The 20,355-nt window shown below is 43.0% G+C and overlaps 1 protein-coding gene across 1 annotated transcript in view; it reads right to left on the bottom strand.

The window, feature by feature from the left end:
* AXIN1 (axin 1) overlaps nt 1-14,704 on the bottom strand; it is a 133,784-nt gene extending 119,080 nt beyond the window's left edge. The window contains exon 1 of the mRNA XM_040356364.1: nt 14,611-14,704. The gene's annotated coding sequence lies outside the window, so the exon portion shown is untranslated. The remainder of the gene's footprint in view (nt 1-14,610) is intronic.
* Nucleotides 14,705-20,355: the final 5,651 nt, after the last annotated feature.

Raw genomic sequence — 20,355 nt, 5'->3', positions numbered from 1 at the left:
CCATACTTAACATGGGTTAGACCACCTAGAGGGAATGCTTAGTTTTACGCGACGCATCTCTACGGAAACTACGTAAATTTTGATCGACAGGCAAAGCGGACGTTCGTGAATCGCCGTAACTAGACATTTGCATATTCTACGCCGACCGCAATGGAATCGCCACCTAGCGGCCGGCCTAGAATTGCAGCCTAAGATCCGAAGGCATACGAAGCCGTAAGCCTGTCGGATCTTAGCCAAAAGCCGTTGTATCTTGTTTGTGAATTACAAATTAAGATACGACGCGGCAAATTTGAAAGTACGCCGGAAGTATCAGCAGATACTCCGGCGTACTTTTTCTGTGAATCTGGCCCACAGTGTCCATTAAATTTGTATATTGTATGATGATAGTTCACAAAAAAAATGCGTTTCAAGGGCATAACTCTCCCTTCATCAGGGTTTAGAGGCTGAAATTAAATACTGAGTATACCGGACAACAAATTGTAAGACAATAATAAAATACTGTTCATTCAGGTCACCATTTAAGCCACCATCGGCGGCTGGTGATGGAGGATTTTGGGGGGGTGGCGCTCCGCTGGACTTTTCGATGCCGCAGCTTCTGTCTTCACCCATTCTTCTTTAGGGGTTCTGAATGGCCGGGAAGCTGGAAGCCAATGCCGATTCGCTGGCATCGCAGGATCAGAGGACATCCGGGCGCAGTGCTCTGTGCCCCAAGGACAATATAAAACTGGCCAATTGGGGCCCTGGGATGTGGTCATGTGCCTGTGAGGGGGTGACGGACCTGGTAGAAACCTATTGGTCTGGCTTCCCGCTCAGTGCATGGCTACTCAGATGGTGTGAGCTGGGGGGGGGGCGGCACCGAGGGCTGGGGGGGGCGGCACTGATGTGCCCCTTGTGGACCGACTGCCACTGCAGGCCACCAAATGTGTTGGATTTTCCTGTGACCTATCAATCTAAGAAATAAAAATGCATCAGGCTTAGACTTTTCCAGGAGTGTCAGATGACTGTGTCCCCCTGCCACTCACCCAGGTTCCACTGTCTGAGCCCTACATCATGATAGGAGTCAGCAGCAATATAGGGGTCGGGGGATGGAACTAGAGAGCATTCATAACTCCTGAAAGTTATGAATGACAGAGATTGCAGTGTTGGAACAAAGGGAAGGCGGGAGACACAGGCCACCAGAGAGGTGACCATGCTGTGCGTTCTTTTGCAGGGAATAGTCTTTGCCAGGCATTTATTGCAACAACCAAGTAAATTTTTGTTGTGTCTTCTTTGGCGCTATTTATAAATCCTGTATAATAATAATAATTACAGAAAGTTAAGCTGTTCTGTTTCAAATGCATATTTATGAAACATTATACTTTCTAGATCCAGTCTGTAAAGACAGCATGGCTACTTAATGACTTGGCAGAATCCACAGGCAGCCTAACTCTACGATATTACACAGAAGTTGAATCCAATACAATTTTACTTTAGATAATTACAGCACAGAAGATGTTTTTTTCTAGGCTTTTAAAGTGTAAGAAGACAATGACTTTCCTAACCCTGTCTCTGCTTTGAAAGTGAAACTAACAACTGAGCAGGGGATGGAGGAGGCAGAGAGTGTCTAGCTAAAGAATGTGCTAACTAGCACTAAAACAAGAGCGGGAACAGCAGAACATATCAAATACAATGAAGAAGGCAAAAGATGAACTACTGTTGGAAATCTCCCTGATGAGACAAATAAAAGAAAAGAACGGTGCACTCTAAAAGGTTTTTAGCTCACAATTTGAGGGCTTTACTGAAAAAGAACAGCTGGAGATGCTTGTCAGGATTCTACAACATTGAGTCTCTCCGGCAACTCGTAAGATCAAAGTAGAGAACTTTAATGTTCACTGTATGAGAAATATTTTAGAGCACTAAGCCCCTTCATCAGCAAACAGTGGTGTGCTGATGAGATTCAATGTTCTAGAATCCAAACAGGACACAGGCAACATAGAAATTGTCTTTGCCAGCTGTTTAGTGAGGAACCCAAGGTTCCTCCAGTGGTTGCTTGGAATTCCTTTAGGTGTGGCTTATTGACCTCCTATTGGATGGTGCCTATATAGTTCCAGGGCCCATGCCATTCCGAAGAGCCAGCTACATGCATGAACAATCTTTTTAGCTTTCTGTAAGGGTGATATTCTGATCACCAATCTTAGGGGGCATTATTCCCACCAGAGGTTCTCCAAGACCTGAAAATTATTTGAAGGATTTCTCTAAGGCAATGATGTCCAAACTGTTGCCAAGGGACCAGATGAGACCCTTTTCTTGCTTTTATCCAGCCCTTGTGCACAATTTCATCCACTGATACCAACAATGGGGGATAATTCCCCCTCCACTGACCCGAATAAATGGGCACAATTCCTCCCAACGATACCAATAATAGGGCAAAATTCCTCCCAATGACTTTAATTCCTCAGATTGACACCAATGGTAAGGCACAATTCCTCCCAATAACACCAGTAATGGAGCAAAATTCCTCTCAGTTACATCAACGATAGGTCCTAATTCCTCCCAATTACACCAATGATAGGACACAATTCATCCAAAGATGGGGCATTATTTTTTTAAACTGACATCAGGAACTTTTCTACTCCCAATGGCCATAGTCTGGCCTCCAAACAGTCTGCACCCCTCTGCCTTGTTCCATGCCCTTGTACCCAGTCTCGTCCCCTTACTTGCATCCCTGTTGCCTTTGTCTCTTATGTTGTACATATTTTATATAGATAGCCATTAGGTGTATTAGTTATTCTTGTTCTTGTTTGCTGGAGTGGTTTATGCCTTCACTGGTTGCTGTGTATGTTTATTGGTGTGTGTGTTCACTGTAAATACAATAAATATCACTTTAATTATAAATACTTTGTTTGGTCTCAGTTCCCTTGTGTAGCCATACGTGTCTGGTGGTCTTAGCTGCTGACCCTGACACCAAGTGTACTGTGTAATCGGCTCGGCTCAGCTCGCAGTCACGCCCAGTCCCGCCTCCTAGCCTTTACATCCTTCCATTGGACCGGTGTTGTGTCCATCATAGGAGCCGGGCCAATGGGCGGGATGGAGCGGGACTGTGAGACGAGCCGAGAGGAGCCAAATACACAGGACATCAGGCTCTGTGTATCTCGGCGGTGCTAAAATTTAAAAACCCATCATGCTGCAATTTTGGGCAAGGCTGCAGATGGACACTGTGGAAGGCTGCAGATGAACACTGTGGAAGGCTGCAGATGGAAACTGGGGGAAGGCTGCAGATGGAGACACTGGGCAAGGCTGCAGATGGACACTGGGCAAGGCTGCAGAGGAGACACTGATAAGGCTGCATTGATGGGCATTTAAAATGTAATTTTTTTTCGTTAAACTTCCCTCCTAAACTTGGGGTGCGTCTTATATGCCGGCGCGTGTTATTCGCCGATAAATGCAGTATTTCTGCCTGTCTAGTTTCGGAGATCAGCAATTTGCATATTATCGCCTCTGGGAAAGGAGACAAAATGAAAAGGTTATGTTAACAGATGAAACATTTTTGCCAGTGCAGAATATAGAGGATTTCTTGTTTGGACCAGGGATAGGCTTTAACCATTTTATATAATTTGACTCATTCCACTGATTTTATGTTGGCTCTTGGTTTCAGATGTTAAAATAAATACTTTGATTTCCACCTCTGCTTTCTGTAGGCTTGACCAGCAGCTAGGCATGTGAGCTTCTCTACACCCAGCACAAAGAATGTCCTCTAAGTCAAACTATTCAGATCAGCTCTTTACTAAAAATAAATACCACTTTGTACAGGAAGTTTGTGTTGTAACAGTGAAAACATCTTCAGCTCTTTTTTCTTGTTTTAAGTATATTTACCTTCCCTGGATGATCTCATCAAGAATATTACAGCCCCGGCTACAGGGCAGACTTCATACCAGAGATGGGCTGCATACTGAGAAAGCAAGTAGCTGAAGCAAGTTATAGGGAGAAGGAGAAGTAATGACGGAATTGGGTTCAGGACTAGGCAGGCAAAGCACCAGATACCAGGAGAACAATGCCAGCCTTTCTCAACCTTTTTACTGTCAATGAACCCTTGAAATCATTTTCAGGTTTCAGGGAACCCCCGCTAAAATTATTATATTTACAGCTCATGGTATAGTAGCCACACCATAATGGCGGTCAGTGGGAAAAATCAGCCCCTTAGCCTGCTGGACAGAGAAAAGAATGTCCTTTGACACTGATGGTCTGTGGGAATAACATCCCCTACATCAGTGGTCAGTGGGAAGAATGCCCCTTACATTGGTGATGAGTGGGAAAAATGTTCCTTACATTGATGGTCAGTGAGAAGAAGGCTCCTTACAATGGTGGTTAGTGGGAAGATTGTCTTTTACATTGGTGGTCAGTGGGAAAAATTCCCCTTACATTGGTGGTCAGTGGAAAGAATGCGCCTTACAATGGTGGTCAGTGAGAAGAATGTTCCTTACATTGACGGTCAGTGAGAAGAATGTTCCTTACATTGGTGGTCAGTGGGAAGAATGCTCCTTACATTGGTGGTCAGTGAGAAGAATGCTCCTTACATTGGAAGTCAGTGAGAAGAATGTTCCTTACATTGGTGGTCAGTGAGAAGAATGTTCCTTACATTGATGGTCAGTAAGAAGAATGCTCCTTACATTGGTGATCAGTGAGAAGAATGTTCCTTACATTGGTGATCAGTGGGAAGAATGCTCCTTACATTGGTGATCAGTGAGAAGAATGTCCCTTACAGTGGTGTCAGTGGAAATGTTGCTCCTTACTTTGGTGGTTAGTGGAAATAATGCTCCTTACATTGGTGATCAATGAGAAGAATGTTCCTTACATTAATGGGCAGTAGTCAACTTGAAAAAAGAAGCCATGTTGGGATTATTTATATTCTAACCCCTAAAGACATTTCCTAATGGGTCAATGAAAGCTTCAATACTGAATACAATCACTTCCATGCCAATACCTGTGTCCGGGTACCACCAGCAAAATCAACTGTCGGGCATCACCAATTTTTTATTTTTTATCCAGAAAAAAGTTTATTGAAGAACAAGTAAAAAACATACATCAAAGCTACATAGACAGTCAGATACAAATCCAAACGAAATGAACCATACTACTGCACATCCCACACATATATCACAAACCATTCCCGGCTCTGCCCAGCACCCACCCCCTACCGTGATGAGCTGCCAGATCCCCCGTATGAAACCCAGATGCAAAACATACATCCTGCTCAAGTACCTAGGCCCAACAATCTGCCTGTGACCATATCCACCGGGGCCAAGCCCGGTACATCCAGCCACGGTCCCCATAGCCTCTCAAACTTCAGGGCACAACCCCTATGTTGGTATATTATTTTCTCCTTCCGGAGCATATCCCCATTGTATTGATCCATTCTTTAAGGGTAGGAGGGTCCTCCAATATCCAATGAGTCATTATAAGCTTGCGAGCCAAAAACAGAGATCTAATTACTGGCGCCCTTGTACCTTCCTCCCACTCTAACTCGTCCAGTATATAGAGTAAACATTGTTTCGGATCTGTAGGCAATAAAATCTGGAACACCCTATTTATGGTGCCCACCACCCCCTTCCAATATGAGTGAAGTTTCGGGCATCTCCACAGTAGGTGGATCAAGTCACCGTGGTCCATCACCAATTATTTTTCAATGTTGCAAAACTGTAGAAAGAATTTTCCTGGTGTCATGGTTTTTGTTTGATTTGGCACTTTTTAATACTTCACCTATTTTTTCCACACCGCACTTTGACATTTCAACTTTCCAGGTCAAACTAGAGTAACATCAGAGCTGTGGTCTCTCGGCATTGGTGTCACCCTCTTGGTAATGCATTGTGACAGTGCTATGCCAATTACAAGACTCACTGAACAGACTTACTGACTGTTTACACAGTTCATATACGTATATTAAAGTTGTAGTTTATCAGTTTGGCCCTGAGCTCTGGTTGGATTTTTGGGAAGTCTCCTCTATGTACATTTTGCACACTGACAGACCTCACGCAGAGAACAGGAAGAATGAATATTACCCCCTCAGCACATCTTGCTGCCATATAACCTTGTTAGCCTCAGATCCAGTTGGGGTGGATCTGGTTACAGGTCATTCATGATGGAGCACAGGGAGCCTTGTAAATTTTTTTCAGCAGCTGCTATTAGAAAGCTATGTGGCCTTTAGGTCACATCCACAGCTTAAAGATCACACAGGAAAGTCATACACGTGGAATAACTTATGTCAAATAGAATGACCTTGCAGTCTTTTCTTCATCGTGGCTTCTAAAATTTTACAATTACAAATAATGTCACCTATAGAAGATCTAAACCCAACCACTAAAATCTCATATGAGCCTTGAACACGACCTCCAGCCTTGCACAGTTGTACAGGCTCCTCTCATGTACTGAAATTACTTACTTACTTAATTAATTAATTACTTATTTATTGAATTTCAGTTCTTTCAATCATGGAGGGTCAGCATTCACATGTAGACATTCCCTAGGGTGGTCTACATGGAAATACAACCTGCCTAAGAATGCCTACTTCTACATACTGACACCCACCCATCAAGGCCTTTTAATATATGCATAACTCGTCCCATGAGACGACCCACTACTTGCATCGGGGATAAGGTCTCTTGAGACGAGTACTGAGGCAGGGTGCTGTGATGTTTTCAGGATGGTATATCCAGCACCCTGCTGGCCCCTCCCAGCAGCCATGAGCTGCCTACATTGCATAGAGAAGCAGTCAAAAATAAAGTATGTTTGGAAAAGAGAAAGGTTTTATTGTACCATTACATTAAGAGATTGGTGAGGGAGGAACAGAGAATTATAAAAGTTGTTTTTAATCTATGTAAATCTACAGCTTTCATTAAAATAATCCTTGGTGACCCCATGATGAAAGTCCTTGTTCAGGCACTTCCTTTTATGGAGGGACAACTGTCCTACAATTGTCCACCCGTGTAGTCACCAGCCACAAGCACCCCTAATGGAGAATACAAGCGGCTGTGCTAATACACTACAGCTACAAGTCTCTACCGGCACTTTCCAGCCTGTAGTCAATGAGACATTAGAAAAGAAAAGTACTTTATGGGGCTTTGCTTGCTTCATGGTTTGATGCAAAATTCCAACTTTGTTCTGAAAGGAGTGAAGGGTTGAAGGATATCTCTAGCCAAAACCTTTTTTTTACTTCCCGTAGTACAGTAAAGCTGCACATGAAACAAAGTGTGATATTTTGGGGTCCAGATAATGTCTTTGTAAAGCAAACAGTTTTTATTTCTTCAAATCGGAAAAACAATTCAGCGTATCTTTGGCATTAAGCAAAAAAACAGTCCATAAACCCTGGTATAAAACAACGTTTCAGCTCCCCGCCAACATGAACTTGTCCCACAACAAGGTTTATTGTCCCCACCTGCCCCAGTTCACAAATAGCCTAGCAGCATCCCAGCAGCCGGACAACCCACAGCTCTCTCACAACTGTGTCTTGTTCCCCTCAACACCTCATCAACACCTGCCGGCTAATTTTATTGCTTCTTGCTCTAAACCAGGGATCTCAAACTGGCGGCCCTCCAAAACTACAAGTCCCATCATGTCTCTGCCTGTGGGAGTCATGCTTGTAACTGTCAGCCTTGCAATGCCTCATGGGACTTGTAGTTTCGCAAGAGCTGGAGGGCCGCCAGTTTGAGACCCCTGCTTGCAGGAGTTAACCATCTCAGTCCCAAAGTACCCATAGTCAGGGTTGGAGGTTCTTTCCCATCCAAAATCTCACTGAGCCTCTAAATTCTGGAATCCATATCAGGACTTAATAATCCTTGAAAAACTGCAAATCAGTTTTCCCGCTTAAACCGAATCCACATACCTACCATCCAGGACCCATCCCTCATCCCTGGCGTGCTGTACAACGTGTATCAATAAACTTTATTGCACACCAAATAGCCCCCCCCCTTTGGTTCTCCCATCCAACACACTACCACCCTTCCTCTGGGGCTTAATTGTAGAATATTGATAGAGAAAGAAAATCTTTAGAACTTCTTCTTTCAGGGTTTTATTGCTACCAGGGTGAATGTAATCATAGTACCACACCACTGATTTAGTCAAAAGTGATTCAATAACAGCCAACATGTTTTGGGAGATAGAAGCAGTCCTCCTTTGTCAGGGCTTCAAGATTTGTACCAGTACCCTACACTTGTTGAGAAAAAAAATTGTTGACAGTTTTGAATTGGAAGGAAAAGTATCTGCTAGCTCATATGTGTTGCATGCAACCCTCGCCTACTTTATACAAAATAAAAAACGTTGGCTTTTGATATACTTTAAAAGTGTTTTCATATTTCTGTACCTTTTATACTGCTGCTTCATTCTCTGAATCACAGCTGTTTCCCTGTGGAGCTACCGGGAAGGACACAGAAATAGATATGTAATGTACAAAGCCCCCTTTTTGGCGTTGTGACACATTTAGAGTGTATGCATCAAAGGCAAAATAAGTCAAGGTGAATCTCTTTTCACACCTCAGTCATTATTCCAGGCTTTGACTCCACCGGCTTAACAAGAGCCCTGCAGCCTTTTACATGTGGCTTCCGCCTGTGAGGGACAATGCTGAGTCAAGACCCTTCTATCCTTGTAGTTCTAAAGTATGTTCAGATCCTTTAAGCCATGACCCCAGTGACATTCTCACAGCTTGCCTTCTTTTACCCAAGGAGTTGATGAGAATGCTTTGCCAACTGGGAATGCATTGAACTTCCACCATCTCAAGTTCAGACACACAGAAACCCCCAACCAACCCCCCCCCCCTTATCTTACACACACATTTTGTGGACTTACATAACCATCTCAGAATACTTTCAGGAATATATTTATAAAGCACTGATCAGTTCAACAATCATTGGCTTTTTGCTGCCAAAACATTTGTTTCATTTTTATAACACACCTCAATTTATAACACCTCAATTGAGTGATCTACCCGATTGAGCACCATTTGCCAAAATAATTATATTTATATATATATATATATATATATATATATATATATATATATATATATATATATATATAAAACTAAAATATATATATATATATATATATATATATATGACTTAACGTTTTGAAAACACCATCTTTCCAAGGTAAATAATGTATAGCTAGGTTTGACCAAGATTTTTCAAGGGCCACCCAATCCTGTTTTTGTCATGGCAATGCCAGTCAAGAATTCTGGTCAAATGTGTCGCATTCTTAAAATCGGGAAGCTCCATTCGGGAACCGGGAAGCCCCATTCCGCCCTTTATCTTGGGAAGTTGCAAAAAACTCATTTGTATACAGGGTCGTTTGTTGGCCCACAAAAAGTTCCTTTGCATTGCAGCTAATTTTTGGAAAAAAGTATCTAGTAGGTTTATGGGTAATGTATGAAACAAATATACTAGTCTTAGCAGAACTGTCATTTTCAAAACAGCGGCCCTGCCAAACCACAAAAACTGTTTGGTGTTGCAATTTTTTAGGTCCTTTCCGATCTTTTTTAATAGGAAAACACTATCTTTCAAGCAAAATTCTACAGGTGAAAGGCCAACTTTACATGTACAGGTACTGTATTTATTACTTCTTACCTCCTGACATTTATGACTAAGCCTCTACTGGGATGAAACGTGTTGAAGAAGTAAGGGAAGGCCTAGTGGTGAGCAATGTGGCCATAGTCTGGCTTTGTGAGTTTGCATTACTTGCAATAAGGCTTGTTTTAATATCAAGGAAAAAAACATTGAACCAGCAGCTTCTTTGCTTGTTCTAGATACCATGGTGAGCAGTGCTTTAACTGGGCCGGAACGCGGCGGTACTCAGTACCGCCACTTTCAAAAATGGCCCTGGAGAGTACCAGCACCTCTCCGTGCACCCAGTACGTGGGTTTCCCGTACCGGAACGCACTGGCGTATCGCACCGGGCGCAACATTGGGGGGGGGGCACAAAATACCGGCGTCCGTGTTACTTTTTTTAAATCAGTAAAATGTTAATACTGTGTCACTGTTCCGAGCACGGCCACCATTTTGCGGCAGCTGGCACCCTGTGATTGGGCGTATGTGGTCATGTGCTGGTGGGGCTGGCCAATCCATGAACGTGGGCGGGCGCATGCCCAAAGGCTGCCCCTGGAGGAGTCCCGCCCGCGTTTCTGTATCCGCTGCCATCTTCTCCTCCACCCTGACAGCGCCGGTCCGGATGTGTGCAGTGGACTTCATCTGGGAGGGACAGCCGGCCAACTCAGTCTTGACACGACAGGTGAGCCTGACGATACATATGGGAGTAGGACTCGGCAGTCGGCACCAGCACCTAGTTGGGGAGACTCAGACTCACACCACCGCCATGCCACGTGTTAATGCATTGCCCGACCAGGCCAGCCACTCACTCTCCAGCAAGTACACACGCAGCATGCCTGCCCTGAGGGCCTAAGCACAGTACTCACTTACAGTAACAACATGCCTGTCTGCCTGATGCCATTGCCAAAAGCCCCCTCCTGCTGCGGCCTGCAATAATTTGATCAATAACAGAGCTTCATGATCTATACCCTCAGGGCTTTCAGCATGTAAGGGGTTAAATGATTAATCCAGTGTAATGCATCCTTCAGGGCTTTCAGCATGTAAGGGGTTAAATGATTAATCCAGTGTAATGCATCCTTCAGGGCTTTCAGCATGTAAGGGGTTAAATGATTGCAAGATTAATCATTTAATCCCTTACAGTAAGGGGTTAAATGATTAATCCTGCAATAATTTAACCCCTTACATGCTGAAAGCCCTGAAGGATGCATTACACTGGATTAATCATGTAACCCCCTACATGCTGAAAGCCCTGAGAGGGATACATTACATAGGATTAAGGATGAGCTCCAGAGTGTTCGCACAGTGCACGTGCAGAGCCCATTTTGTTCAATACCCTTTTGCACATTTTATTTATGTTCAGTAGCTCTTTCTACAGTAGCTCTTTTTCAGGGTACTTTCTAAGGGTATTTTCATGTTCAGTATTGGGGGGGGGGGGAGCACCGGCGCTTAATAGAGTACCAGCACCTCTTTTGTCCCACTTAAAGCACTGATGGTGAGGATCCTAGTAGGTGTGTACCCGCAGCCAGTGGGTGATCTGTGAGACCATCTTGGATAGTTATATTTCTAAACTTTCTTTCAATGCTGAAAAGATGTAATCTAACATCTTGTGTAGCTCTCATCCCATAAACTAAGTACAATGGGCCAGATTCTCGTACATCGGCGTATCTATAGGCGGGCATAACGTATCCGATTTACATTATGCCTCCGCAACTTAGGCCCCATACACACGATAGAATTTATCCGCGAATACGGTCCAGCGGACCGTTTCCGCGGATAAATCCTCTCGTGGATTTCGGCGGATTCTCATGCGATGGTGTGTACACACCATCGCATTGAAATCCACGCTGAAATCCTCTTGCGATGACGTGTCGCGCCGTCGCCGCGATTATGACGCGGCGACGTGCGCGACGCTGTCATATAAGGAATTCCACGCATGCGTCAAATCATTACGACGCATGCGGGGGATCCCTTCGGACGGATGGATTCGGTGAGTCTGTACAGACCAGCGGATCCATCCGTTGGGATGGACTCCAGCAGATGGATATGTTCTGCATGTCAGCAAATATCCGATCTGCTGGAATCCGTTCCAGGGGAGATATATCCGCGGAAAAAGATCCGCTGGCGTGTACACACCATAGGATCTATCCGCTGAAACCCATTTGCTGGGATTTATCTGCGGATGGATTCTATGGTGTGTATGGGGCCTTAGACGGGCAAGTGCAGTATTCTCAAAGCACTTGCTCCGTAAGTTGCGGTGGCGTAGCGTAAATCGGCCGGCATAAGCCCGCCTAATTCAAATGTGGAACAGGGGGGCGTGTTTTATGTAAAATAACCATGACCCGACTTGATTGACGTGAGTAGTGGTTAATGATTATTACAATAAATGGTCTAGGGTTATGAGTGTTGTACCCAAAGGTTCAGTGTTTGGGACCCTCACTTTTTAATAAAAAATAATAATATTAATAAATAATATAGGGTCTTTGATTAAAAGTACCATTTCAGTCTTTGCACTGACACCAAGCTATGCAGTGGAATAATGTCCTTACATGATGTCTCCAACTTACAAGCCGCCCTCAATGTACTGTTTAATTGGGCAACTATGTGGCAGATGAGGTTTAATGTTGATAAATGTAATACTATGCACTTGGGGGCTAAGAATATGCATGCCTCCTACATACTAGTGAAAGTACAACGGGGGGAATCAATGGTGGAGAAGGATCTGGGTGTTCTGGTAGATCATAAGCTCAATAACGGCATGCAATGCCAAACTGCAGTTTCCAAAGTGAGCAAAACCCTTTCTTATATTAGGAGAGGTATGGACTCCAGAGAGAGAGACATACTTTTGCCCCTGTACAAATCATTAGAAAGACCTCATCTGGAATATGCAGTTCAGTTTTGGAGAAAGTGAAGAGAAGAGCAACCAAACTGACAAAAGGCATAAAGGAGCTCAGCTATGAGAAAAGATTAGAGGAAATGTATTTATTCTCTGTTGAGAAGAGATTAAGGGGGGATATGATCACCATGTATAAATACATAAGTGGTCCATATAGTGAACTTGGTGTTGAGTTATTCACTTTAAGATCATCACAGAGCACAAGGGGGCACTCGTTTTGTCTGTCGGAAAAGAGATTTCATCTTCAAATACAGAAAGGCTTCTTCACAGTAAGAGCTGTGAAAATGTGGAATAGACTCCCTCAAGAGCTGGTTCTGGCCAGCTTAGCAAAAGAAAGGCCTGGATTCTTTCCTATATGCTTATAATATAATCATATACTAATATTTATAGTTAAAGTTGATCCAGGGAATATGCAATTGCCTCTTTGGGGATCAGGAAGACATTTTTTCCCCTGATGGAGCAAATTGGAATTTTTTGCCTTCCTCTGGATTAATTGTAGGCATAGGATTGTATATACAGTGCCATGAAAAAGTATTCATACCCCTTGAATATTTTCCATATTTTTTCATGTTACAACCAAAAAAGTAAATGTATTTTATCGAGACTATTTTCCTTCCACTTCTTATCTATGTGCCACCTTGTGTTGGTCTATCACATAAAATCCCAATAAAATACATTTACGTTTTTGGTTGTAACATTACAAAATGTGGAAAATTTCAAGGGGTATGACTACTTTTTCAAGGCACAATAAACTGACAGGCCAGACAAGGAGAGCATTCATCAGAGAAGCAGCCAAGAGGCCCATGGTAACTCTGGAGAAGCTGCAGAGATCCACAGCTCAGGTGGGAGAATCTGTCCACAGGACAACTATTAGTCGTGCTCTCCACAAATCTGCCCTTTATGGAAGAGTGGCAAGAAGAAAGACATTGTTGGAAGAAAGCCATAAGAAGTCCCATTTGTATTTTGCGAGAACCAATGTGGGGGACACAGCAAACATGTGGAAGAAGGTGCTCTGGTCAGATGAGACCACAATTTTACTTTTTGGCCTAAAAAACACTATGTGTGGTGAAAAACTAACACTGCACATCACCCTGAACACACCATTCCCACTGTGAAACATGGTCGTGGCAGCATCATGTTGTGGGGATGCTTTTCTTGAGCAGGGACAGTGACAGAGTTGATGGGAAGATGGATGGAGCCAAACACAGGGCAATCTTAGAACAAAACCTGTTAGAATCTGCAAAAGACTTGAGACCGGGGGGAAGTTCACCTTCCAGCAGGACAATGGCCCTAAAAATACATCCAGAGCTACAATGGAATGGTTTAGATCAAAGCATATTCATGTGTTAGAATGGCCCAGTCAAAGTCCAGACCCAAATCCAATTGAAAATCTGTGGCAAGTACGGTTATGTGGTCACATGCGCTACTAAAGTGTAGAATGCAGCAGATAACTCTACGTTTACTGATATAGATACCACAGGAGCCAGTCATGTTAGTTTAGCCCTTTTAGCCATTGGTTCCTCCTGTTCTGCGGTTACTACAGGCGGGACTAGCACTTATACCCCTGGCTACATGCCAGCATTGACCCCGTTATTTGTGTTTTATACTGTCTGTATTTTACTACACTCTGTGAACTACCTCATATAAATAAAAAAAATTGTTATTTGAAAAAAAAGAAAATCTGTGGCAAGACTTGAAAATTGCTGTTCACAGACGCTCTCCATCCAATCTGACAGAGCTTGAGCTATTTTTCAAAAAAGAATGGGCAAAAAAATCACTCTCTATATGTGAGATATTCAGATAATATTCAGATAATATTTTTTTAGTAACACAGATCTATTATTCATACATTTGAAAGAGATTTATATGCTATGTATGTGATTTAGTTTTGATTGTTTTATTTATTTTTAATCATTTTACAAAGATAGTTGAAGGGGTAGCTTCAGGCATGCCTAGTGGATCTTTTAGAACATTGAAACGATAGGGATTCAAAGCTGACCAATCTTGCTAATCGGCAAAAGAGGAACCTTTATAAATGTTTATTGCCTTCCAGGCTGGCCTGTTTGGCCTGTGTGTAATAGTATAGTATAGTATCTACATATCAGTTATTCGATGGAACGTTACCAAAGAAAATTGGCATGCACTTACCTCCAAACTGCTATTGCCCAGCTCCATTTCTTGATAATTTTAATTACAAGTGTCACATAAATCCCATCCAGACTTTCCCAGCGGTTATTGGAAAAAACGTTGTTTGGTTGTTTTTCCTCTTGAATTTGTTCCCTTTGTCCTTCTGTTTTTTCTTTTTTCCTTTTCTTCTCCACGGTGGGGTAAGTTGTTCAAACTGAGCAGGACAGGAACATTTAAACTGCATGGAAAATGAACAGTAAAAGGAATAAAAAATCAAATAAATATTTTGTGTATACTGATAAAAAATTGATAAAATATTAATAAAAAATTGTAAAACCTCTGCCTATAAGACATATGTTGATTGAGGCATAGGGGGGAAAGTATACATTATACATTAACTAAACTCAGGTCAGTTCCATGCTAACAGGGTGCCCCCTCTCTGTACCCTTTTAATGTTCCGTTTACAGTCAGATTTTTCACCCAGCAGCAGGCTCTCACAGCAAAGAGAGTGTGTGAAAAAGAAAGCCCTAAAAATGAATAATGAGGTCTGGCTACAAGGTAGGATATGGTCCTAGGCTTTATCATATAGCACAGAAAGCTCTTTAAAACCTCTGGACTCCAAGACATAGACCTCAAAATCAGAACCTGAAAAAAAGAATATATATATATAAATAAATATATATATATATATATATATATATATATATGTATATATATATATATATATATATATATATATATATATATATTTTAAAGTTCGGGGAACCAGCTGGATTGCAGGACACAGGCTTTGAAATCAAAACTGACTGAGGTTTATTAAACACTCGGCTCCCAGCACACAGCGGGAGCCAATCGGCGGGCGCAGCGTGACTCGCGCATGCGCCGTAGGGAACCAGGCAGTGAAGCCGGAGCACTTCACTTTCTAGTTCCCTCACAGTGGATGGCGGGGGGGGGGGGCAGCAGAGTGACGAGCGATCACTCGTCCTCTGCTGCGGACGGCGCTGGACTCCAGGACAGGTAAGTGTCCTAATATTAAAAGTCAGCAGCTGCAGTACTTGTAGCTGCTGGCTTTTAATTTTTTTTTTTTGATCGGACATCCGCTTTAAGAGAGAATACATTCAGTTCCTCTAATCTTTCCTCAAAGCTGAGCTCCTCCATGCCTCTTATCAGTTTTGTTGCCTTTATCTGCACTTTCTCCAGTCCTCTGGGATCCTTTTTGAGAATTGGGGCCCAAAACTGAAGTGTATATTCCAGATGAGGTCTTACTAATGATTTGTACAGGGGCAAAATTATATCTCTGGAGGCCATACCTTTCTTAATCCAAGAATGGATTTTGCTTGCCTTGGAAGCCACAGTTTGGCATTGCATGCATACTGAAACCTCCATGTCCTTCTCCACTGTTTTACTCCCCCCAAGTATGTGTGATGCATGCATATTCTTAGCCCCCAAGTGCATAACTTTACGTTTATCAACATTAACCCTCATTTGCCACATAGTTGCCCAATGAAACAGTGCATCGAGGTCGAACTCGATTGCTAACAGGCCACATAATTGTTCCTATAAAGTCGTATCGCTAGCTGAACCAGTGTGGTGTCACTCCTTGCTACAAAGTAAAATTTTGTAGCATTCCTGATTGGTAACTCCATTATGGTTTCCTTGCCTAGGCGATTCTGTGGTTAGCATGGCATCACAATAATTCTACATTAGGATTTGTGGGATTAGCAAAATTAGTAGGAGAAGGACCCCTTTATATTGTAGGTCAGGGGAAGAGGGCCTCCGTGACACTGTTGGTCAGTGATAGGCATACTCTTACATTGGTGGTCACGGAGCAAAATGCTCTTTTCATTGGTTGTCAGTGGAAAAATACATGTTATGATGGTGATCAGTGGGACTAAGGTTACTTACATTGGTGGTCAGTGGGAAGAATGACCCCCCCCCCCCCCAAAGATAGCTCAAAAGATCATTGGTGTTAGGAGTAACTTATCTAAGAGTCAAAATTGCTCAAGGAACCCTGTTTTAGAAAGGCTAATCTAGCGAGTGAACTGTCACTTATCTGGGCATTCTTTTCCCGGAGAAAGACTGCCTGGAACTAACGCCAATGTTTTTTTCAAATTTACTACAACTGGTATGAAAGCATTTTAAAATGAATTGATGAATATTACAGCACTTACTCTTAACACAGCAGGGAAATATAGTAGGCAGCAGTAATAATTTAAAAATTGCCTAAAGTCAAATGCTAATTTCCTGTGGTGGTTGTATCTTAGAGGAAATCTATTGTCTTTTTAGTGTTGTTATTTATACATAGGAATGAATGCGGCTGCCATAAGACCCAACTTCAGCCAAAACATTTCTACTAGTTATGGATAGAGTGTAAAAGCATTAGCATTTCTTTAAAAAAAATGTATGTGTACTAACTGTACTTTATTTTGGATTGCAGCTACTCTCGTGTCTCACAGGGACATGTAGAAACAGGACCTGGGACTAGGAAGACCACCTTACAAGTGGGGGCTGTGAGTACAAGTGATGGTAGGAGGCTGTTTATGTACAGGGGGGAGCTAAGTGTGTACAGGTGTGTGTGTGTGTGTGAGTGGCAGCTGAGTGTGTACAGGTAGAGGTGTGTGTGTGGGGGCAGCTGAGTGTGTACAGGTGTGTGGGTGTGGGGGGGAGCTAAAGGCCAGATTCATGTAGAATCGCGGCGGCGTAACTTATCCTAGATAAGTTACATCGTCGCAATTTTTCATCGCAAGTGCCTGATTCACCAAGCACTTGCGATGAAAAATACGCCCGCGGCCTCCGGCGCAAGGCGGGCCAATTCAAATGGGCGTGTGCCATTTAAATTAGGCACGCTCCCGCGCCGGACCTACTGCGCATGCTCCGTTTCCTAACTCCCGCCGTGCTTTGCGCGCCATGACGCCATTTTTTTGAACGGCGACGCGCGTAGCGTACTTCCGTATTCCCGGACGGCTTACGCAAACGACGTTAAATTTTGAATTTTGACGCGGGAACGACGGCCATACTTTAGACAGCAATACACTTGCTGACTAAAGTTAGGGCACCAAAAAAAACGACTAACTTTGCGACGGGAAACTTGACTACGGACGACGTAGCGAACGCGAAAAACCGTCGTGGATCGGCCGTAACTCCTAATTTTCATACCCGACGCTGGTTTACGACGCGAACTCCCCCCAGTGGCGGCCGCGGTACTGTATCCTAAGATCCGACAGTGTAAAACTATTACACCTGTCGGATCTTAGGGATATCTCTGCGTAACTGATTCTATGAATTAGTCGCATAGATAGAAACAGGGATACGACGGCGTATCAGGAGAAACGCTGTTGTATCCCTTTTGTGAATCTGGCCCTAAGTGTATACAGGTGTGTGTGGGGGGGTGGGGAGCTGAGTGTGTACAGGTGTGTGTGTGTGTCTGGGGGGAGCTGAGTGTGTACAGCTGAGTGTCTACGGGTATGTTGGGGGGCAGAGTGAGTAGATGTGTGAGGGGGGCTGAGTGCGTAGACCTGTGAGGGGTACTTAGTGTGTAGACATATGAGGGGGACTAATAGGTAGATTCAGAAAGAGTTAGGCCGGCTTATCTACAAATAAGCCGACCTAACTCTGAATCTGCACTGACCTATGTTTAAGTGTATTCTCTAACAGATTGCATACACATTGAAAAGTCTTTAGGTTTGACCTCATATTATAAAAATTTGCAATTCAGAACATTTGTTGGATTATCTAAGGTGGGCAAAACACTGTACAATTTTCCATTACATTTTGGTAAATGTAATGGAAAATTGTACAGTGTTTTGCCCACCTTAGATAATCCAACAAATGTTCTGAATTGCAAATTTTTCTGTTAAATATACTATTACATCAGTTCCATAATCAAAAGAAAAGGTCCATATGCCGCACATCATGAAGCAGACCCACGTGCATGAAGTGAGATGAATGGCAGTCTCAGCCTGAAATCCACATGATTAAGCTCCAAAGGGTGGAGTGAAATGTGTTGGGGATCTGCTTCATGATGTGCGGCTTATGAAACTTCTTCTTGGACATTGCTGCAGCTTGGATATAGGACGAGCTCCCTGTCCCTGACTGCACTCACATCGGTCTAGTTGGACTTCACCTCTCTACCAGAGCGGCACCTATATTTTTGTCTTTTTGGGTCATCAGTTCCAAAGTCGTATCACACTTCCTTTTCTAGGGCTCTTCATAGATACAATACAGTGAGTCAGCGTTGTCATCCTAGGACACAAAGCTTGTTACTGGCAGGAGGTAATAATGAAGGAAAAAAAGTAAAAAAACGTAAAACAAAACAAATGCAACCACTACATCTAAGGACTTGTAAGATACAACATATTACATTTTTGCCTTTGGATTTGTATACATTTTATTAGTGTTGACTGTTAAATGCCAGGCACCAATATATGTGTTGCTACAAAGGCAGCTTACGGGGGAAAACCTGATAGATAGATAGATAGATAGATAGATAGATAGATAGATAGATAGATAGATAGATAGATAGATAGATAGATAGATAGATAGATAGATAAAGCCTTCTGTTCTGTGTAAGGAAACGCTCAACAATGGATGTGAATTCTGGGAGCCATTTGTGGGCTCCCATGGCCTAGCCTAGCCTTTGTCGGTGCTCCCTCCTCCTCCTGCAGCAACTGCTTACTAACACAAGAGAGCCACAGCTGCACACACATGAGCAGACCAGAGCGGATTAAAAAGAGGTAAGTGCATACATCTTTTATATACAGGTTAGGCAGGATATGTTCGGGGGGGGGGGGACATTTTTATTAACAGTTATAGTTAGGCCTTTCCCCCACTTTAACCACTTGCCCGCCATATAACTTAGATATATGGCAACAAAGTGGCATGGCTGCGCTGGATAATGTACCTAGTATGTGATCTGACACGTGCTGCCGACAGCCCGCTCCCACTGTGATTATACACCACGGGAACTGATCGGCAGGTACCTTGGACTCGATGTCTGTTGGCACCTGCCGATCCTTCGGTACTGAGGGAGAACGGCGGTCTGCCTATGTAAACAAGGCAGATTGCCATTTTGTCAGTAGGGAAAGCATGGATCCTCTGTTCCTGCAAAGCAGAGACATGGATCCATGTCTCCCCCTAGTAAAAGCACCTCCCCCACTAGAGTAAAACACTGGCTAGGAACACAGTTAACCCTTTGATTTCCCTTGATGTTAACCCATTCCCTGCCAGTGTCATTAGTACAGTGACAGTGCATAATTTTAGCAGTGATCACTATGTGTCACTGGTCCCCAAAAAGTGTCAAAGGGGTCAGTTAGTGTTTAAATGTCTGCCACAATATCGCAGTCCCACTATAAGTCACTGATCGCCACCATTACTAGTAAAAAATAAAAATAAATATCCCATAGTTTGTAGGCGCTATAACTTTTGTGCAAACCAATCAAAATACACTTATTGGGATTTTTTTCCTAAAAACATGTAGCAGAATATTTATTGGCCTAAATTGATACAAAAATGTGATTTTCTAAAAATTCTTATTGGATGTGTTTTATAGCAGAAAGTAAATAATATGTTTTTGTTTTTTTGCTGTATTTTGTTTATAGCGCAAGAAATAAAAACCGCAGCAGTGATAAAATGGCACCATTTGTGGGAAAAAAAGGACATACATTTTATTTGGGCACAGCGTCGCACGACCACGCAATTGTCAGTTAAGGTATCGCAGTGCCGTATCGCAAAAAAAATGGCCTGGTCAAGCAGGGGGTAGATCTTCTG

The sequence above is a fragment of the Rana temporaria genome, chromosome 6 (genome assembly GCF_905171775.1).
Source record: "Rana temporaria chromosome 6, aRanTem1.1, whole genome shotgun sequence".
Taxonomy (NCBI): Eukaryota; Metazoa; Chordata; class Amphibia; order Anura; family Ranidae; genus Rana; species Rana temporaria.
This window is presented reverse-complemented; position numbering and strand designations above follow the sequence as displayed.